At 40.0% G+C, this 23,707-nt stretch overlaps 1 pseudogene; it reads left to right on the forward strand.

Annotated features, from left to right (window-relative positions):
* Window positions 1–2,438: 2,438 nt before the first annotated feature.
* Window positions 2,439–5,756, forward strand: LOC132134519 (myogenesis-regulating glycosidase-like; annotated as a pseudogene).
* The last annotated feature ends 17,951 nt before the right edge of the window (window positions 5,757–23,707 follow it).

Here is a 23,707-nt window from a genome sequence, read left to right on the forward strand (position 1 = left end):
GGAGTGCATGTACAGTTCTCTCACCACCCTCAATACCACGACTTAGGTGCCCTTGAGCAAGGCATCGAACCCCCAACTGCTCCCCGGGCGCCGCAGCATAAATGGCTGCCATTTATGCCATCACAGTGTGTGTGTGTGTGTGTGTGTGTGTGTGTGTGTGTGTGTGTGTGTGTGTGTGTGTGTGTGTGCGCGCGCACACACACACACACACACTTCGGATGGGTTAAATGCAGAGCACAAATTCTGAGTATGGGTCACCATACTTGGCCGAATGTCACTTCACTCACTTTAGAGTATGATTTCGATTAGAGTAGGTCTTGAGTTCAGAATGTCTATAAATGCTGATCCCAATACATTTTTTTATTATTCAATATAAATATTTTATTATTTATTATCAACATGGATATTAAAATCACCAACTATTAAAACTTTATCTGCAAGCCAGAACTAATTCGGATGTAAAATCACCAACCTCTTTAATAAAGTCTGTATGGTGCCCTGGTGGCCTGTATACAGTAGCCAGTACAAACATAACAGGGGATTTATCATTAACATTTGTTTCTCTGGATAATGTTATATGAAGCACCATTACTTCAAACGAGTTATACTTGAAGCCTGCCCTCTGAGAAATCCTGAAAACGTTGTTATAAATTGAAGCAACACCTCCCACTTTGCCTTTTAGACGCAGCTCATGTTTATAACAGTAATCTTGGGGGGTGGACTCATTTAAAATAATGTAATCATCAGGTTTTAGCCAGGTTTCTGTCAAACAGAGAACATCTATATTATGATCAGTGATCATATTATTTACAAAAAGTGTTTTCGTAGAAAGGGATCTGATATTCAATAAGCCAAGCTTTATCATTTGTTTATCCATATTGCATCTGTTTTTTATTTGTTGAACCTCAATTAAATTGTTAATCTTAACTTGGTTTGGATGTTTTTTGTATTTTCTAGTTCTCGGAACAGACACAGTCTCTATAGTGTGATATCTAGGTGAAAGAGTCTCTATGTGCTGAGAATTAACTGACCTCTGTGACGGGAGGCAGCTAGCAAGCGGTCGGTTTAGCCAGTCTGTCTGCTTCCTGACCTGGGCCCCAGTTAGTCAAGTATAAACACTAAGACTATTTGCCATATTTCTAGAGAGAAGAGTGGCGCCACCCCAGGAGGGATGAAGACCATCTCTTTTCAACAGGTCAGGTCTGCCCCAAAAGCTCGGCCAATTGTCTATGAAACCTATGTTATTCTGTGGGCACCACTTAGACATCCAGCCATTGAGTGATGACAAACTGCTATGCATCTCGTCACCATGGTAAGCAGGGAGGGGACCAGAGCATATTACAGTGTCTGACATCATACTTGCAAGTTCACACACCTCTTTAATGTTATTTTTAGTGATCTCCGACTGGCGAAGTCGAACATCATTAGCGCCGTTTATTACTAAACAATTAAATGTCTCCTTGCTAATTTATACACATTCATAATCATTACTTTAACCGGTTCTTTGTGGCAAGCTTTATGTGTGCGGTCATAACACTTATTATTATCCTGTAGGCTATCCTATCTAAGTAATTAAATTAATATAAAGGGGCAACGGATTTACTACTTTAAAAAAATGCGGGTCAGGAAGCGGGTCGGGTACAATATTTTCTTTTTCTTTTTTGCGGTCCGAGTTGCGGGCGGGTTAGTTGAAAACATCGGTCGGGTGTGGGTTGTTTATACACTGACCCGCGCATCACTGATCAGTGTATCATTAAGACCTGCAGGGTTTAATTTGGTTTTGTTGGTGTATGTTTTTTTTTTGTTTGTTTTATTGTATGTTTTATCAAGCAGCAGTGTTACTTCAATTTGTCAGGTATTGTTTCAGAAAGCTCTTGTTAAGTGATATTCTTTTTTCTGTGATTAGGATCTGCTAAAACGAATATTTTCCACAATCAAACAACCCTAAAATTGTAATTGTAAAAATTATAGCAGATGCTTTTATTCTGTTGTAAATGTCCATCAAATCAATAGTATGCCTTGTTACATGACATCACAACACTGTATTGGAAACTATGTGTACAATATATGCCTATAGGACTGTTCCGCTGCTATAGTGTAACAGAAAGCTTGAATCAGTTTTTTTGTATTTCACAGGTATTGAGAATTGATGTTTTTGTAAGAAAATTCTCATTTACTCACCATCATATTTAAAACCAGTCATACAGGTTTGTAATGACTTAAGTATAAACTATGATAGAATCTTTATTTTTAGGTTAACTATCCCTTTAAGAATAGATATTGGTTGTTGTTTTTTTAATCTCGGGAGTCATATCACTTCCAAACATTGCATTTATTTTTTTATTTATTATTATCGCATATTATTCCTTTAAAATTTTCTCAATATGTCTAGGCATGGCAAATTTTTCAAGTCATCAACGCCAGCTGCTACTTCAACCATGTGCAGTACACCTAAAACGGTCTACTTTCTGCTCACACGTTAAAAAAAGATTTTAACAGAAGTCTGTGTGCATAATAGTGTTGTGAAGATGTACCAGATTGTATCATCAGCTGTTGGAGATTTTGGCATTGGTGCTATGAGCCGTTACTCACCACCTAAGCAGAAGAGAGTTTGTAGACCAATGCGCCCAGTGATAATAGCTAGAGTGCTTGGAGTCATACTGGTTCTTTCTGCGATCGTAGCATGGTGCTACTCCGCTTCTCTCCACAAGGCCAACCTTCTGACAACAGAAAGACTGATCTTAACAAAGATGGTTTTGTCATCTGAAACCAAGCTGGGGTTGTAATTTTCAAAATGGCATTTAGGTATTTTGTTTAAATACAGTTGTATTTAGTTTAAATAGCGTATTTAAACGTGTAATTACATAATTATGATTAGAAGTCACATTGTTTTTAATTGTGCATTTTAGGTCTGGAACCCTTGATCTCATGTTCAGAAGAGGGACAGATTCTCAGATGTGGCAAATCCATAGCTGGAAATATACATTTCTTTATAGAAATGGGAATGCCTAAAGACACAGCTGAGTGCTATCGTGTGTGCTGGGACGAGCTGGAGGATCATCGGTGGGTAGATCAATGTCAGTGGATCACATTGGTATGGTGGTGCGGAGATTGGTTCCAGGCAGCATTGGCCAACAGTATTAAAAGGACAGCAAGAACCCAAACCTTTCACTATAGGCGATATACATTCGAATTATTAGGCATTTGGTGGCATCTTAGAGCGCTACTGGCTTTCTTCCAATACTATACAGCCTTAAAAATGAATGATTCTGTTACTCTTCACCTTGAAACGAACAGAACTCTGTAGTTCCAAGCTTGATAAGATGACACAGCACTTATAGGCCAGATCCTGGTAATCCTCATCATGTGACAATTAGCTGTCCTGTATGTGTAGGGCATGACGTCACCTCTATACATAGATATATGGTACTTTGATATTTCAACAAGCCGAATAAGGTTCCCTCGGAAGCTGTTTTCAGACAACCAATGTGGTCTACAAAAGCTAAAGTAAACGAAGAAAGAATTTTGAAATATGCATCTGATATTCAAATAAATGGCTTCAACTGCAGTCACCTGGAGCTGTACCACAGATACACTAGTGGCTACGGGGAGCTTGAGTTAGATCCCAAGTTTCAGCATGCAATTAAACTTAACTACCAGCAGATGGCACTTCTGCCACATATCAACACGCCAAATCTAATATTTTCATGCAATTGCCCATCCTCCATAGATTTTTTTTTTTAATTGTACTGCAGCTTAAAAATAACACAATAGCTTTTGTTGAGTTTGAGTTTTGTTTAAAAAATGTCTTGGCTGAGGTTATGCTGTTTAATGCCCCCCTTTTATTTTTTGATTGTTTGAATGAGGGAAGTCCATACAGAGGAGAAGGTTTTAATACATATGGCAGATGAAGAAGGAAAGGAACCCCCCCCCCCTTTTTTTTAAATATTCAATCCCTCTATTGTGTGTGATGCAGCATGGAATGTAAGAATTTAAGATTTTAAGAATTTTCTCCCATGTTTCCTCCAAATTTCTTTTTGTAGATTTTGTCTTGTGTTAATAAAAATTTTTAAATAATCAATCAGTCTCTTGTCACTGTCATGTGCCACTGTGCTGTGGAGGCTTCTGTCACCAAAACATATTTCTTGTACGTGTAAATACCTGGCAATACAGCTCTTTCTGATTCTGACAGCTTCTCTTTGCCCAAGCTGATAAAACATCTAGGATAGTATGGCCACTGCTCCATTCCTGCTAGAGAACAAAGAGAAAACTGTCCAATCTCATCTAGTTTCACAAAGCAGAAACAAAAGGACACAAAACAAGAGATTGGACCAACCCCAACACGGCTGCAAATATTTCAGCTTCCTGGTGCCAAGTGTACAGTTCACTGTCCGGTCACATGAATCTGTCAGTTTAGCACGTCTAAAGCAGCAATCAGCACCTCGATCCTGTGTGGATGCCACAGCTCGAGGCCCCAAGCATTGCCTGGCTCATTATTCCCAGAGGAAGGTCACGGCCCTGCCCGTCAGACCGGAACCTGCCCACTAATTAAGCACGCTGTTTTGGCACTGGACATGTCATGTCTGTGGGACGCTTTTTTGGGGATTAAGGCTGCTCATGTTCACTTTTCATAAATGGACAGCTGAGCAGATTTACACCAGTGCCTTCCTCTCTTAAAACGAATTAAGGCATAAACCCCTGGAATGCATTAACCAAGTAGAGATTGGATGGATGATGTCGATTGCTTTAAACACTGTCATACTGAAAAGACAGTGTAGTAGTGCTGATCTGATGACGACGCTCCTCCACAAAGGGGAGAAACACGAGGGAAGAGATGTTTCTCTTGTTTGAGGCACACAGTGTCTGGTGTGGTGTGCCCCTTGAATCCCCTAGCATCTGGAAATGTATCCTGTTATTGATTCCATCTCCACTCTCTCTCTCTCTCTGCATCTGCGCACAAGAGAGACGTGCCAGTTATGTAGGCCCACAAGTTTGACCTAGTTAGTACAGTGCAGGATACAGAGCTTTTGCAACAAAATAATACATTTTAAGACTGCAGTGCGAACATTCATAGGGATATTGCTTGCCACAATGTGTCATATTCATATGTAGACAAGAATGCTATATTAAACTGTTGAACTGTTGTTCCAAATATGTATTTGACTTTCTGTCTTCTGTGGACGATATTTTGAAGAAAACAGTTTTTGTCCATTCAATGAAAGTCTGTGGTTCAAACAATTTAGAATGACATGAAGGTGACTAATTGATGACATAATTGCTATTTTTGGATGAATCATTAATATGTCAGTGTTATTTTACTATCATTTGTATATTTCTATTCATATTTTGAATTGGCTTTGTTTAGAAATTTTCAAGTTTATATTTAATATCAGTTTAATTTTTTTCTTCATAATTCTGCTGATGTGTTTTGTCATTTTTATTAATTTTTTGTTATTTTTAATAATATTCATTTTTAGGGTTAACTGATTTTTTAAATGTCAGTTTTATTTTTTATTTTCACTCATAAATTTGAGTACTTCAGCTAATTATTAAACTGCGTTTCTAAATTTAGTTTGGTTTAGTTTAGTTTAGTTTTAGTTTGGCTTTCAATTAACAAAAATGCTTTTAGTAGTTTTACTTAATGATTATAACCCTGGTGCAGGCTAAGCATACCAAATAAAACTGAATGCAGAATGGCTATTGCGAATATATGTCTAATATATGTTTAAGCCTTTTGTTTCCAGGTCATCTTCTGAATTGGGTCAGAACTGTACAAAGGTCAGTTTGGTATAGTTTGTAGAAAACTTAGGTAAGCCTTGTCTCTTGCGAATCTCTGGTCTGATCTTGTTTCCCAAAAACAAATCTCTGCCAACTTTTGTCAGAAATCTCATAATGTAATTTGTTTTCAATTTGTTTTATTTATTTATTTATTTTTTTATTTTTATTGTAGAGACCGACCCTAGAGATGTTACCCAATGATATCTATTTCTAGCAAGGTTAAGACTAGAGGCTGTCTTACACTTGCCCTTGTGTTCTCATGGTTTTATATTCCCATTCCCATTATGTAAACAGTGATCATGTTTCACCAACTTTCCTATATATCTTCACTGATTAAATGTGATGCGATATATATACTGTATATATATTATTATTTTTTTTTTGCTAATACATATTAGGCACATCTCATCTGGCCCTGAATATCTCTTTCTCAGTCCTCTTTCTGTCACGTTCGGTGTTACAAGAAACACGGAGAGATCCAAGTGCAGGTAAGATATTTATTAAGGGGCAATCCAAAAGGGTAAACAGTCCAGGCAGGGTCAAAACCAGAGAATCCAAATAAACAAGAACGGACAAAACACAAGGCAGGATCAAGACTACGGAATGACAAGACATTAGACAAGGACTCCGTGACACATACTAAGACAGACCGGGTATAAATACACAGAAGGTGAATGAGGGAACTGGAGACAGGTGGAGAACAATCAATTACAAACAAGGAGGAAGGTGACCAAATAAGGGAACAGGAAGTGATAAGGTGACAGACACCGTGAGAAAGGAGGACATCTAGTGGAAACCCAGGGAACACAACCCAGACACTGTGACAGTACCCCCCCTCTACGGAGCGGCTCCCAGACGCTCCACGACAGACACAAAACAGGGAGACCAGGAGGGAGGAGGTTCAGGGGGAGGGACGGAGGGCCAGTCTAACAGAGAGGAACAGGGACAGGGGTGAACACAAAAACAAAAAGGCAAAAAAAACAACATGAAGCCCCCCAGGGCGGAGCAGAAGACCACCACAGCCGTGTGGTCAAGGCGGAAGCACCCCAGGGTGGAGCAGAAGACCACCACAACCGTGTGGTCAGGACGGAAGCCCCCCAGGGCGGAGCAGAAGACCACCACAACCGTGTGGTCAGGACGGAAGCCCCCCAGGGCGGAACAGAAGACCACCACGTCCTTGTGGACGAAGCCAGAGTCCTCCAGGGCAGAGCGGAAGACCCCCACAGCCGTGTGGTCAGGGCAGAAGGCCCACAGGGTGGAGCAGAAGACCACCACAGCCATGTGGTCAGGACCAGAGCCCCCCAAGGAGGAGCAGACCTCCGTGCGGCTGGACCAACGGGACGACGAAACTCTGGTAATTCCCTGGTGTCCTTACTGGACTCCAGAAGATCGGTGCTGGCCTGACACTGCTCATGAAGATCAGAGGTGACTTGCCTGTGTTCATGAAGATCAGAGGTGACTTGACTCAGTCCTTGAAGATCAGAGGTGACTTGACTCAGTCCTTGAAGATCACCGGTGACTTGACTCAGTCCTTGAAGATCACCGGTGACTTGACTCAGTCCTTGAAGATCACCGGTGACTTGACTGGACTCTGAAAGGTCAACGGTGACTAGCCCTGACTCTGGAGGATCAGCGGTGACTAGCCCTGACTCTGGAGGATCAGCGGTGACTAGCCCTGACTCTGGAGGATCAGCGGTGACTAGCCCTGACTCTGGAGGATCAGCGGTGACTAGCCCTGACTCTGGAGGATCAGCGGTGACTAGCCCTGACTCTGGAGGATCAGCGGTGACTAGCCCTGACTCTGGAGGATCAGCGGTGACTAGCCCTGACTCTGGAGGATCAGCGGTGACTAGCCCTGACTCTGGAGAGTTCACTGGCACCTGACTCGACTCTGGAGAGTTCACTGGCACCTGACTCGACTCTGGAGAGTTCACTGGCACCTGACTCGACTCCGGAGAGTTCACTGGCACCTGACCTGACTCCAGAGGGTCAACTGGCACCTGAATCGACTCCGGAGGGTCAGCTGAGACTCTCATCCTGTGCAGCGGCGCTGGGCAAGCAGCCATCTTAGGCCATGACTCTGGACAGGCAGCCATCTTGTACTGTGGTGCTGGGCTGGCGGCCATCTGGGGTTATGGCGCTGGACTGGCGGCCATCTTGTACTGTGGCGCTGGACCGGTGGCCAATTTGGGCATTGACGCTGGGTTAGCGGCCATCTTGTGCAGTGGCGCTGGACTGATGGCCATCTTGTGCTGTGGCGCTGGACTGACGGCCATCTGGTGCTGTGGCGCTAGGCTGACGGCCATCTTGGGTTGTGGAGCTGAACCGGTGGCCAATTTGGGCATTGGCGCTGGGCTGGCGGCCATCTTGGGCTGTGGCGCTGGAACGGTGGCCAATTTGGGCATTGGCGCTGGGTTAGCGGCCATCTTGTGCTGTGGCGCTTGGTTGGTAGCCATCCTGGGCAGTGGTACTGGACTGGCGGCCATCTTGGGTTGTGGCGCTTGGCTGGTTGCCATTCTGGGCAGTGGTGCTGGGCTGACGACCACCCCGCCGGAAAAGACAGAAGTGGCTGGGGCATCCCACCGAAGCCGATGCTGCGGGTAGCGCACAAATTCCCAGAATTCCAGTGTCTCTAACCGCGCCATCTCCTCCTGAGACACTGGATCATCCAGCCCGCCATTAAAATAGTCCTTGAGGGCCGCATCGTTGTAGCCCATGCCCTCGGCCAGGGACCAGAACACCTGAGCCAGGGCCCCCACTTCATTGCCCTCTTGGCGGAGGGCGATCAACCGAAGGTACTTGGTTCGCCGCTCCGCCATCTTGGCTGGGGAACGGAAAAACGACATACCGCTGGATCTTGTGTTGACGGAGTCCTTCTGTCACGTTCGGTGTTACAAGAAACACGGAGAGATCCAAGTGCAGGTAAGATATTTATTAAGGGGCAATCCAAAAGGGTAAACAGTCCAGGCAGGGTCAAAACCAGAGAATCCAAATAAACAAGAATGGACAAAACACAAGGCAGGATCAAGACTACGGAATGACAAGACATTAGACAAGGACTCCGTGACACATACTAAGACAGACCGGGTATAAATACACAGAAGGTGAATGAGGGAACTGGAGACAGGTGGAGAACAATCAATTACAAACAAGGAGGAAGGTGACCAAATAAGGGAACAGGAAGTGATAAGGTGACAGACACCGTGAGAAAGGAGGACACCTAGTGGAAACCCAGGGAACACAACCCAGACACTGTGACACTTTCAGTATTTTATTTCAGCACCATTCATATAGCACAGACAACAGTTAACTGAAGTTGGCAGAGATCTTTATCCCAGTCTTCATGGTTTCTTCATCACTCTTAGCATGGAGTCAGGTGTGGTACATGAAAAACCTGGAAACCAGTTGTTGACTAAGGCAGCTGTGTCTGCAGTTGTGGCCTCTACCCGACTCCCACCGTGACTTAGCATGGATTAGCTGGAACGGTCTTTCCCACAGCTCACATGCCGTGCACAGCCCGGGCCAGATGTGGCTGTGAAAATCATTCATCACATTTTGTGTTGTCGTTTTCTCGTTTTCAGCCATTTCTTCTTTTTTTTCGGAGGGCGTCTGACGTGAAGAACAAAAAAGCTGATCACTTTCCCCTTCGTCCTCATTTAATTATTTATTTGTTTTCCTCGATGATGATGTTTGATAGGCTGTCAGTCCAATGGAAAATAGGAATGAGATTTGGAATTGGAGTTGGGGGATGGATGACTGAAAGGAAGAGAGAGGAAGGCAGAGCGCTGAGGTCATCACAGGATGTTCGACACATAAATTATCATTAAACTGTAACTGACTCCACGAGCCCACCCCTAATGTCTCTCTTTTTTCCTCTCTTCTCTTGGTGTTTTTCTGTTTATGAAACAAATTTAATAGAGTGCTGGTGCTTTGGGCTTTTTTTATTCCACATTTATCAGATGCATTTTGGGCCCCAAATTAAATAATGAACTGCGACAGGTTACTAATATTAAAACAAATATGAGATGGTATGTTATTCTGGAGCTGACCAGCTTATCCCTCCTTAGTTATTAAGTTTAAATCAAATGAATTAAAAATTTATGCAAAAGCCTCTAGTTTTCTTTTGAGTATATATATATATATATATATATATATATATATATATATACAGACCAAAAGTTTGGACACACCTTCTCATTCAAAGAGTTTTCTTTATTTTCATGACTATGAAAATTGTAGATTCACACTAAAGGCATCAAAACTATGAATTAACACATGTGAAATTATATACATAACGAAAAAGTGTGAAACAACTGGAAATATGTCATATTCTAGGTTCTTCAAAGTAGCCACCTTTAGCTTTGATTACTGCTTTGCACACTCTTGGCATTCTCTTGATGAGCTTCAAGAGGTAGTCCCCTGAAATGGTCTTCCAACAGTCTTGAAGGAGTTCCCCGAGAGATGCTTAGCACTTGTTGGCCCTTTTGCCTTCTGTCTGCGGTCCAGCTCACCCCTAAACCATCTCGATTGGGTTCAGGTCCGGTGACTGTGGAGGCCAGGTCATCTGGTGCAGCACCCCATCACTCTCCTTCTTGGTCAAATAGCCCTTGATGCCTTCAGTGTGAATCTACAATTTTCATAGTCAGGAAAATAAAGAAAACTCTTTGAATGAGAAGGTGTGTCTAAACTTTTGGTCTGTATATATGTATATATATATATATATATATATATACACATATATACAGACCAAAAGTTTAGACACACCTTCTCATTCAAAGAGTTTTCTTGACTGGAATCAAACTGATCATGCCAATCCATTGCTCAGTGTTCGTTTTGTGTTCATAATGTCTCAGCAATCATTAAAATCAAACATCTGAGTTGCAAAATTCTAATAATCACACAGCATAAAACAGGGCTATACATATTAATGTTTTCATCCTACCATGTTGTAGTTTGTGAGTAACCTACTGGAGATTCTTTGTTTATACCTGTATTCATTATAGATTGCTATCGTTTCCAGGTTGTTTTGCTGTTTGAGAGCACGTGCCTACTGTAGCTTTTCTGCAGTCAAGATGTGGAGAAGGCCCTTGATCTCCTCATGGAGAGACTGAGGTGTGCTACTCTAGTAATGTTTGCACAGTGCAGTATCATGAATACAAATGCATTTTACTCTTCAGTCTTCTTCTCAGTAAAATGTATATTTAACAATAAAAAATAAGCTACTAACTTTAGATAAAATGAAAACAAAAAGAAAACTATGTTGCATTAATGGGATTTTCAAAGCTTTTTTTTCCCTGAGCTCTGACATAAGCTTTGACAACAGCTGTTTCAAACTCTAACTTAACCTTTCTACTAACAATGTTCATCAGTGAATAGTTTTCAAACAACTATTAAAATGTTATAAATAAAATTACTGTATTTTTGATCAAATAAATGCTGTATTGTGAGCAAAACAGTAGCATTTTCCCCTTTCCTGTTACTCCTCTTCTTTATTTTCCATTGCTCTCTCAGTAACACTGCTGCTTTGTAGGTGATGCTTTGATGCAGAAACTGCACAGGAATATGGCCATATGGTAACTACTAATGTTTTGAAGTGTGCATCTGATGGTGCTACAATCAAGGCTATAGCTACTCCTCGTTTTATCAATTAACAATTATAACAAATTACAGGTTACGCACAATCAGTGTCTCTGTGCTCATGCCCTCTTTTTGTGATTGTAGGCACTTTAACATTTTGTGTCGTCACTAATCTTCACCATTGTTAATCAGTACTGAGCAGTTTCTGAGTGGATATTTTACAGATCTGTGGTCAGGGAACAAAAGATCATCACCTCCTTTAATCCGGTAGATGGATCTCTTACAAGTCCTAACAGTATGTTTCCCAGAGTAGATGATTTGTCCTCCCTTGACTGATCTAGTATCTGTTTGTCATTCTTTATCTATCACCTCGCTCTGTATTTCAGCATTACCGTCATTGCTTTGCTGAAGCAGGAATGATGTAGAGCCCACCTCTGCCCTCAGATAATAACACGTCATGATGATTGAACATCCTGTTAAATAAAAGGCAAGGTGTTATTACACGCTCTATCATCTGCCTGCTCAGAGGGGATTTTGTATACCTGTCAGGATGAAATAATGGGATTGTTTTTAGAGACAATGCTTTCCCACACAGGTGTCTTCCTGTGTCAGTGAAGAGGACTTGTCTTTTACATGGAGAGGAGGCTCATTTCAGCTCCCTGTCTGGCCTTTCATTTTCTTTCTTCCATTTTCCACTCCAGCAAGACTCAGGAGAAGCAGACCACTCTAAAATCAAAGGGAAGGAAGAGAGAGAGCGCTTTTGAGCAATCATTCTGGGGCTTCTGTGACAGCATCGTTCTCTAGCTATTTCATGTCTGTGTGGCAGCTGTTAGCTTCATCTTAAGCACATCTGCCTTTGTTGTGCTCTTCTTCAACAGTGGGGGAAATCTTGACTACATATGACTTTGACAAGCACATATGGCTCACTGTGTTTCTGTCTAGCGACAGGTGCCATATTGCATTTCTGATCTGGTATCTTCCAAGCAGCATTTACTGTGTGTGTACTGTAATTTGTTATTGTATTGTTTTTATACATATTGTATTGTATTGTTTTTATACATTTTTTATTTCAGTGTCAGTTGTTTTAATAAGTTTTTTTTTTTTTTTTTTACAGACAAGGAAGTGAAATAATAAAGGAAGTACTTAGTTAAAATATTCATACTAACTGAGGATATTTTGTTGCAGTGTTTTTGGTGTTTTGTTTTTCTCATTTACACCCAGTATGAAATACACTGAGGTGCAAATAATGGCATCTGTTGTAAGGCTTCTTTTTCATTCCATTGCATTTCTTTTGAGTATATATATATATATATATATATATATATATATATATATATACATATATACAGACCAAAAGTTTGGACACACCTTCTCATTCAAAGAGTTTTCTTTATTTTCATGACTATGAAAATTGTAGAGTCACACTGAAGGCATCAAGGGCTATTTGACCAAGAAGGAGAGTGATGGGGTGCTGCACCAGATGACCTGGCCTCCACAGTCACCGGACCTGAACCCAATCGAGATGGTTTAGGGGTGAGCTGGACTGCAGACAGAAGGCAAAAGGGCCAACAAGTGCTAAGCATCTCTCGGGGAACTCCTTCAAGACTGTTGGAAGACCATTTCAGGTGACTACCTCTTGAAGCTCATCAAGAGAATGCCAAGAGTGTGCAAAGCAGTAATCAAAGCAAAAGGTGGCTACTTTGAAGAACCTAGAATATGACATATTTTCAGTTGTTTCACACTTTTTTGTTATGTTTATAATTCCATATATAATTCCACATGTGTTAATTCATAGTTTTGATGCCTTCAGTGTGAATCTACAATTTTCATAGTCATGAAAATAAAGAAGACTCTTTGAATGAGAAGGTGTGTCCAAACTGTATATATATTTTTTTCTTTTGTCACATGCAGTATAAACTTTCATATATCAATTAATCATTCATTCAACCAATCAATCAATAAATAATATTATTAATTATTATTGTTATACATTTCTTTGGTGCTAATCTGCAAATGAACAAGCCAAAAAGGAAATTTTAAACTTTTGTCCTAGTTTTCTTTTTTTTTTTTTATTCAGTGTCTTTATTTACTATTACAGATGTTAATCAGAACAAAAAATATATATATTTTCCATTGCCCTTGCCCTTATCTTATGGACGAAATGGCATCATAAGTGTTGATCAATGAGAGCAGTTTGTTGGACGCGCCATGGGGATTTAAAGGAAATGTGTTTAATATTGTTATGTACACGGCCATATTTGGTGTGTGGCTTTCTCAGATGCCAATAGCTTGGTCTCTCATCTCCTTTACATCTGGATTCCATCAGATTAATTTTACGCTTGTTAAAGTCACACATTTCCTCCACAAGATTTCTGATTCGTATTAAGAGGAGAAACTGGGACAAAGAAGTATATTTCTGAAACCCTGATGTTATAATCAGGGTTCAGTCGTATGTAGCGTGATTCTCATACTGCTGGCTTTATAGACTATGAACATTATCTGATGCAGAGACACTTTATTTGTGCCTTTGGTAAATTTAAACACACAATGGACTCCATTGATGGTCAAGGAAACAAAACCGATAAGCGTATACTATAATCTTTGTGATCCTCTGTTTGATCATAGTAAATTTATGCCTGTTTTTCTTAGAAGACGTTTTTTTAAAAAGCCCAGCTGCATTTCAAATGAATCTGGAAAGTGAAAAGAGATCTTTCATGGTATTCCATTCTGATTGACAAATAATAAATTGCCTTGACACACTAAGAGCCTCATCAGCCCTCGTTCAATGGCCCTTGGTTTAATTATCTGGGTCAATGACATGTTAGTTTGTCCATGATAAAGAAGGAAGATCTAGTTTGTAACACGTGCCAAGTCCTTGGAAATATTCTCTTTGTATTCATGTTGTTTCCAGTGGTTTTGACAAATGTTTGTAAACATTTGAATTCAATGGCTCACTAAATGTAATGTGGCGTTACTATTATGTAAAAATTATTAATATACATTCCTTATAGCTCAACAAGCCTTAATCATTATTTCCATTTTTTTTTAAAACAAATATCATAGATTGTTAATTCATGTTAAACAGCATGGGTCCTCTGCTATAATTTCTCGATTTGGAGGGGGCAAAAAGAAATATCAATAACTAAGCAGTGAAGCAGTAAAGCAACTTTGTTAAAATACTGTATTTATATATATATATATATATATATATATATATATATATGTATATATATATATTTTTTTTTAAAGAAATTGTGATGCTACACTGCTCACAAATGCATGAAGATGAAGAAGAAGGTTTTTGAAAGTCTTTTAATCCAACACACAGGTAATCCACAAACACATGGTAGAGTTCACGAGACCAGACAAACTAATATATATATATATATATATATATATATATATATATATATATATATATATATATATATATATATATATATATATATATATTTATATATATATATATATATATATATAAATATATATATATATATCAATTGGCATTAAAAAAATTAAATTATGTCATTGATCTATTTCACTTTACAAAAGCATACCAGTTCATGACTGAACTTGGGAGAAGTTAAGAAGATAGACTTATCCATGTTCTTGAACAATTTCAGAGAGCGGGACAGCTTTTTTAACCCTCTGGGCTTCTTCGTAAATGGGTCACACTTAGCTTCCTCCCGCCCGAAAACGGGCGAAGCCTTAAAATTGTACTTTACTTTTTCCCAGGATAACCAATCAAATATATTTTTGTTCTATAATGTTTTCTGATTATGATTTAGAATTTTTAGAATTTTTTATGATACTTTGAATTAATTATATAATTTTTATGAGCTATTTTTTCCATTAGAATTAATATATCATTTTTTATTTTATATTTATTAAAAAAAAAAATTTCAATAAATGCAGCATTTCACATCAAAATAGAGTGCCAGCCTAAAAAAAAAATGTTCCAGGAGAAGAACTTCATCTAGTGGCTTTAAAAAATAGCCACTTTTGTGTAATGTCCTGTACCAGCCTGTAGGCTGCCTATAGCTTCCTATATATCCTATATAGAAAGGCTTTTTGATTCCTTTTGTTGTTTTAGACATGATTTCTCTATCTTATTCGTTTTTTTTATTTAGATATACATTTAGATATTCTAAAAGATGATTACTTTATTTTCTTAACAAAAATGTTTAGATAAGTATCAGGTTTTGCATTATGATTACAATCAAACTATAGCATTTGGTTAGAAAGGGAACACAATGTGTGTGTGTGTGAGTGAATGTGTGTGTGTGTGTGTGTGTGTGTGTGTGTGTGTGTGTGTGTGCATTTGAGCAAGTTTTTTTTTTTTCATTTATTGATTTTATGTGGAATATTCTACAAATTTGCTGTTGCAGTCGCCAGTTTATCTGTGTATGTGTGTGTGTGTTTGTGTGCGTGGCGGTGTGTGTGTGTGGGGGGGGGGGTCTTATTTGCACTCTTGATGTTCTAGAGTGTCACCCCTTCATTGCTGTACACTTTTTTTCTGTAGCTTGTACCACCAAAAGTTTCTCTGAGTTTTCCTATTTTTTCGTATTTCCTATTCATTTCCTATGTCGCCCGTTTTCGGGCGGGAGGAAGCTAAGTGTGACTTTTTTTTTTACGACCCTTTAACATATCAGAATCATCTCCTTGATTTTTTTGTGTGTTCATATAGGTAATACAACAAAAGTCACCAAGTTTCATCCCCATCCGATGAAGCAAAAAAATTAAACATTTCAAAACGTTCAAGTTTTCGCCCGTTTTCGGGCGAAGAAGCCCAGAGGGTTAAGCACTGTGGTGGGATGTAATGTCCTGTGATGCAGAGTGTGTTGGGTGCTGATGAATTGCAGGCAGTGAGCATGGCCCGGCAGAGACCCTTGTGTCAGGAAGTGATCAGAGCGAGTGAGGCTTGCTATTGACTTAAGAAGATTCCTGTTTGCCACAGTTGCTGGGCCAAAGCTCATCCACGGCTCATGGATCACTGTAATTACTGGGCCGGGCATGGCCAGTTATTCGTTTAGGGAATGTCATGGGCATATATCAAACCCAATTTGCTCTTTAGCTTGAGAGGTCACTCGTCTTCCTCTCCTTCATTGCCTCTAAGGCTCCTTTGGAGCTGCAGAGCTGTGTTTTTTTGTTTCTCTCTCAGGCAACCATGTTGCCACTCTGTTTTTGACATAATGGATTGTGGCATTTTGTAAACTCATTCGACTGATTTGGAAAAGAACTCATAAATGTAAGAATTTCATTTAACTTGTTATTGTTATCAGAAGAGCAAATTTAAATAATTACTTCCAGCTGGTCTATATTTACAGTGTTTCCATATTTTCTTTTGAAACAAGACTTCTGGGTCTTTCCTTTTTTAAACCAGTAGGTTGTAATGTGTTACTGCTTGGACCACAATTTACTCTCTTGTAGGTAGTATAAGGGGGAAGAACATTCTCAATTTAGACAGCCCGAGATGCAACATGGCTCAGCAATAATTTTGATCCATTTTCAAAAGAGAAATGCTGTTCATTTGATTAAAGCTGATTTGATAAAGTTTCAGGAGTACACCTGTATGTAGATGGCCTTAAACAAGCTAAAAGTCACAAACTGGCTTCTCGAAGTTTCTTTGCCAGTGATAGTTCTTGTATTTTTCAAGTGAAATAAAAGACAACTCACATCTGCTGTACAAATTCTTTTTTTAATTTTCTTTTATTGTTATCACACCATCCTTTTGAAGCCTCATTGGTTCTGACTGTTTTCCACCTTTATGCAAATCAAGTCATGTTTGCTGCCAGGTGGTCTCAAAGGCGACCGCTGGGGCTGCCATCTCTGTGATGGCTGATTGAAAGCTTGATGGTTGCCCTGGAGTCTGAAGAGGGGGGATGAAGGGCCAGGAAATGGGCTCTCTCCCCAGCCATGAGGGCTGCTGCGTGGATCAGAGGACTGCACCAGATGGTGGACTTGGCACTGCCACAGCGGTGCAGGGGAACACAGAGCCTTTACTTAAAAAATGGTCTGCCACTTATCAAACATCTCTGACACTCACTGGAAGGTAGTGTGGAGATATCACTGAGATATTTTAATGAAATCTTACAGATTTATATCCCTTCACTGAAAGTCACCATAAATGTTCACGTTTCACAAAGTTCATCACAGACAAAAATATCGGCCCATGTTCCTGATCTAAATCCAACTGAAAATCTCTGGAAAACCCTTGGTGACTAAGTTATGACTAGGAAACCCACTAAAGTTACTGAACTGAAGAGACTGGAAGAAGAGTGGATAAAGATCACACCAGAACAGAATGAGAGACTGAAGTCATCCAAAGCAAGGGCACCTACACCTCATTTATCTTTGACTGCTGTAACCTCCAGAAATCTTTCTGCATGCTACAATCACTGCTGTTCTCTAATTTTTTTGCTATATATTTGCAGCATCTTAAACAATTTGGCTGACACTTTTAAATGGCTTGCACTGTGTTCAAGATATCCATATTGCCAAATCTAAATGACCTTGCTGTTATTGCTGTTATTAAATTAATTCAAAGTGTATAGTCTTGCTCTTGCTGGAAAACTAAAAATATTTATGTCTCATCCTGCACTACACAGAGTTTGATCCAATCAAATGCTCTCTTGAATGAGAATATCCCTCCCACTAATTCCACCTGCACCTGGCAGTAAGTAAATTGACAAGATTCATGACTGTGATTGTAACTTCAGCCTGTTGGAGTTTTTAAAAAGAGGGACAAGTCCTTATTTTCCCATTTCGATTGGGAATACATCAACAAAGGAAAGAAAGCGAGTCTTTAAACTGCTATCTGTCAACCTCACGTCACAGGACACAATCATTTTGTTTATACTCAATCAATGGTACATAACAATACCTGTCAGTTATTTTTTAGCTTTATTTGCTTGATTGACAAGATCTACCTGCCTTCAGGCACTGAGCTCTACATTTGAGCCCAAGTGTTTAAGTTGCATATTTACTGGAAAGAACAGGCCATTTGTATGTAAATATCCTTGGTATGCAGATCGTTGGCTGTGAGTCCTACTACCAAAGAGAAGTTGTTTACTATAAATCCTGACCTTTCGCAAGTGATGAGCTAGCAAATGGCCTCTACAAAAGAAGCACTATGAGATTTATATCTGTTTTTACAGGTTGTTTTTCTCACATCCCTGTTGGCAACAGCTCCTATTTTGCAAGTATAACTAGAAAATTGTATTACAAAAAAAAAAAAAAAAAAAAAATTGACCAATGTCTGATATTGCTTCTAGCATGCCATTTTTGTTTTTGTCATGTTTTGAACTGAATTCCTTCCTGACACTAAGGTTTAGTAAAGTGGCATGTCACTGCTAACAGATAGCTATGATAGATGTATATATTCATTGCTGTATAGCAACTGTGCTCATGATACACTGCCAGTGCTCATGAACTCACCACTTCAGTCGGATTAATACTATGCAAAGAATGTACTAGCCCCAGGCATCATCTTTTCTGATAGCACTGTGTAGAATATTTTTTTTCTCATTTATAGAGCTTCCTGAGACCGATAACATTTTCTCAAAAACAAGTTAGTGAAGAGGTATAACAAGGAAAATAGGGCTGCATTATTCTGTTCATAAATTATTTATTTATTTATTTATTTATTTTTTCATGTTCTTTTGAATTCACTAATTACTTCAGGTTGAGGATTTACTGTGGAGCACAAAGTGATTCGTGGTCTGAATGAATTACATCTGTCAATTGTGAACAAAGTGCATTTTGTGACATGCTAAAGAACCAAACAGAGCATGCATAAATATTAGGTTGTATGTGATACAGACATCACTTTTCAAGGAAAAATGCATATCTCATTCTTGGCAGCCACTCCAAGTACATTCACCCCCATGCAGGGATGCAAACTTGTCAATTTTCTGTAAAGTCAATGTTTTGGGTCCAAAATAGGTCATTTGTGTGATGTCTGATGGGGTGTTGGGTTGAGTTTGGAGTAAATGTTTCTCCTCACAAACTCCATCTCTGCAAGCGCTGTGAGTTTGGGTCTCTTATAACATGCAGTTGAAAATGCAACATGTGCCAACCATTCTGGGAAGCTTTAAAGTCTTCAAATGGGAAGCTTTAAAGTCTTCCTGTGGTTTTCCATCAGAATTAATCAAATAGAGGCATGAATATACATGTGTGTGTGTGTATATATATATATATATAGTAAATGTCTAGGGTAGCGTCTCGTTCCCTAGAGGAACCATGGTTACATAAGTAAACTTAAACGTACCTCTTCAGGAACTCAAGCTGCGTCGTAGAACACTTTCTGGGCAGTAACTAAGCGTGATGCTCACGGGAGACCGATGCACCCTGTAACTCTGAAAGGGTTGGCAAAACGATCTCCTGAGGGCACTGAGGAGAGACGGACACTGTGTAATGTGGTGTAACCCGCTGCACCACAGAGGGGACTGCCCTCATAAGCCCCGGGCCAGTGGCATCAGGGCTTATTGTCAGAGGACCTCTTAGCCTTAAGTACGGACCGCAGATCCGGCTTAGACTTAGAAGCCCCCGACCCAGATTCCAGCTGGGGGAGCACGTGAGGTGACACTCTGTTTTTGTGCCTCCCTGTATGAGGAGCTGGTACTTGGTGGAGGCTGCTCCTGCCTGGCAGCCTCCAGATTTAGAGCGCGACGTGGGAGGAACCGCTGGAACGCCGTCGCCTGCTTGCGAGCCTCCTGGTCCCTGTCGACGATTAACAGTGCCACCGAACAGGCCAAAGGACACAAGCTGCGCATCCATAAGACAGACCCTGTCCTTTTCTCATATGTCGGACAGGGTCAGCCACAAATGTTTCTCTGCTGCTACCATGGCTGCCATTGACCTCCCAATAGCACGGGCGGTCTCTTTGGTAGTGCAGAGAGACAAATCAGCGGTCCTCCTGAGCTCTGTGTTATCCTCAGATCTCATGTGCTCTTGCTCATCTAAATCTTTCAGCTGGTCGGCTTGGTATGCCTGTAATACCGCCATGGTCTGCAGACACGCACCAGCCTGACCTACTGCCGTGTACCCCTTGCCCACCAGTGCTGATGTCATGCGCAGCAGCTTGGAGGGCAGTGCCGGAGAATTTAAAGATGATGCCATGCTGGGAGATAGATAACTCGCGAGCGTCTGTTCAACCCGGGGCATCGCCTTATAACCGCGATCATTCATCCCCATTATGTTGCCGTAGTGATCAGAAACGGGGATGAAGAGGAGGGCCAAAAATGGTTTTTCCCACTATTTATACACCTTTTATATATGCCTCGGTGGAAGCGGGACCAATGCCGTGGGGAACGCTATTGAAGGCTCCCTCGGCAAAGAGAGTCCTCCTGTAACGGAGAACATGCAGGGAAAGCCGCTCGCAATTAGGGCAGTCGGTTCCCTCGAGAGCCGACTCTGCATGCTCCGCTTCAAGGGCAAACAATGCACAAACTGTGTGTATCCCCACCTGAGATGTAGCGAGGACAGGGGGGAACACACAGCTTGAAACACTGCTTGCCTTCACCCATTTTATGTTTAGTCTTGGAGGGTGCTTTTGGCATACTTTTAGGGGATGACAAACAACACTAAATAAGAATCACAAACGTAAAGTTTTTTTTTGAACAGTACACACACAGAGTGCTTGCTGAAGACAGAATGCTAAATGCCGGCTTCGCCGCTCATGCTTTTAAGCTTCCTGGTCTCTGACGTCACCCGCCTATGACGTCTCGCCCATCCTTTGGACTGATTACACACGTGATTCAGAGCCGTCATGCTAGAGGTGTTCCCCAAAGTGTTCTCCGACGCAGCTCGAGTTCCTGAAGAGGAACTAGCATTACTACAGTAATATTTATTTATAGGTGTCTTTTTTATAATTTAATTAAATATTATTATTAGTAGTACTATATAATCATATTGAATGAATACCATGAAGACTGTGCACAGTCTAAGGTTAGCTTTTTCTTATGTCGTCATACTAGGGACATTCACATCTTTTCACCCTTGATCAGTTTGAACAATTTCTGTGTATGAAATGGAAGGAACTTGTATGAATTTCATGTTGAAAATCAGTTCTAGGGTTAGAGTTTTGAGATTGTGCTGAATTTTAGCCTTTTAGCCTTTTCGTTTTCAAATGAACCAAATTTATGCAATTCATGTGTAACTGCATTTTGCTGCAAAATATTTTTTTTTTGTTATGCAATAGGATTTTTATTTTTTCTCCACCCTTTTGTCTTTATTTTCAACTCCAAGGTGAAACTGCCCCTGACTTGTTCTTGACAACAATTAAACGGGAGCAATTTTAGTGTGCATTTACCCATCAAATTAACTTGTGAGCTTAACATTGTTGGACTACTTGATTATGTTTTGTTCAGATGGTTTAATCAACATTGATACATCATGTTATAAGCTGCAAATGGATCTGGTAATCAAAAGCCCTTCTCAACCTTTGATATCCACTTCAGTTCTGAAGATAAAACCGCTTTTATCTTTAGACATTGTCCTAGTAATTGGGCTGTATGAAAGTGAGGTTCTAAGATCCTTAAACATAAAGATAAAGTGAGAAAGAGAAAAAAAAATCAGTCCGTAAGTGACTACAAAAACAAAGGGCTGTGATAATGCCAGCTGCTGACTAGGTCAAATGTAGTCATGCGTCTCTGTATCTGTGCTGTGGCAAGACAAATAACTTGAACCTTCTGCAAGTGTAAGACCATTAGATCAAAGCCTCTGGAGTAATATTTCTCTTTTGTCAGGGAGTTATCAACAATTTGGCCCTCATCCGTCATCGTCTGAGATTGTTGACAGTCAGTTTAATGGAGGCTAGATAAAGTGTAAAGATTGTGTCCCCTTCTGTTTTAATTACAAAGAATGCAAGACAGTAATTTTTTCTTTCACTTTGTGGAATAAATAATTTTGACAATGTGCTGATCAATTTTAGTTGTGTTGATTAGCTGCAATAAGATGACATAACAAAGCAGGCCAACTTTGCGCAACACAAAGTTTGGTAGAACGTTGTAGTCTAAACAACACCGGACCCTGTTGATACTGTCTTAATCTCTTTTGTGTTACACAGAAGAAAGTCATACAGCTTTGGAATGACATGTCAGACATGAGGGCAAGTAAATAATGTCAGAATTTCATTTTTGCATGAAATGTTTTATTAAGCTTTTTCATCATAACATTATAATGACTTCTAGGCACTGTTGGGAACGTTACTTTAAAAAAGTAATTAGTTATAGTTACTCACTAATTGTTCCAAAAAGTAACTGAGTTAGTAACTGAATTACTCTATAATAAAAGTAACTCGTTACCAAGGAAAGTAACTATTTGCGTTACTGTAAAAAAAAAAGGTTGCTATATGTCAAAGAATTTTTTTTTTTTTTTGCAGTTTTCACAAGTCATCTAAAATGAGTAGAACAGACAGGTGTTCGTACATAACTTTCGATATTTATTGCACGTCAACAGACAGCAAGAGTTTTATCCTGCAATTCAAGTATTATCTTTGTAAGAAAAGTGTTTTTGGCCACTAGCTTTGTAGATGCGTGTGTATCACATTACATGTACACATTACATGCACGTTCTTGCCTTTGACCGCAATGAATTTAAAGTAGTGCTTATATCTCCACCTTGAAAATGCCAACTTTTCATCGCTTGCCTGACTCGCCATCTCTGCTGCTGCTGCAAATCTCTGTTTAGCTGTTGCGTTCGTGCATGTGTGTGTTTGGCGCAGCTGGCGTATAAACACTGGCTCTGATTGGCTACCATGATACAAATGACTCTGCCTTAGCCAATCATAATCGCTTATCTCGTTATTAACCCACCTCCTAACTCGCTGTGTGAGCCAGGGGTGCGTTCGCCGGATTACATAGTTTATTAAATCAATGCATAGTAACGCACCGCATTTAACGTCCAGTAATGTTAACGGCGTTGTAACGACTGGAAAAGTAATTAGTTAGATTACCCCGTTACTGAAAAAATAACGTCGTTACCTAACGCCGTTCTTTTAAACGGCGTTATTCCAAACACTGCTTCTAGGCAAGGCAATGTGTCGTGAGCAGCCATAATGCCAATAGTGACACATGTATAAACATTTTGTTATTAGGGTAGACTTTAGAATAGATTAAAAATTCTGTTACGATATTGCACACATGCAAGTCAAAGCCTGATGTTTTGAAGTTATGCAGTTCCAGCTTACAAGTCAAGGCCATAAATATTTGGTATAAATATTTGCTTGCCATTCAAAAGGACTGTGGAGTCCTTCATGCTGTTTTGGACCTTCTGGAACTGTTGTATAAATGGTTTTGAATGATTCTTAAACATTCTTAGGTATTTTTATGTTGTGTATTATCTATGTATT

The sequence above is a fragment of the Carassius carassius genome, chromosome 4 (genome assembly GCF_963082965.1).
Source record: "Carassius carassius chromosome 4, fCarCar2.1, whole genome shotgun sequence".
Lineage (NCBI taxonomy): Eukaryota > Metazoa > Chordata > Actinopteri > Cypriniformes > Cyprinidae > Carassius > Carassius carassius.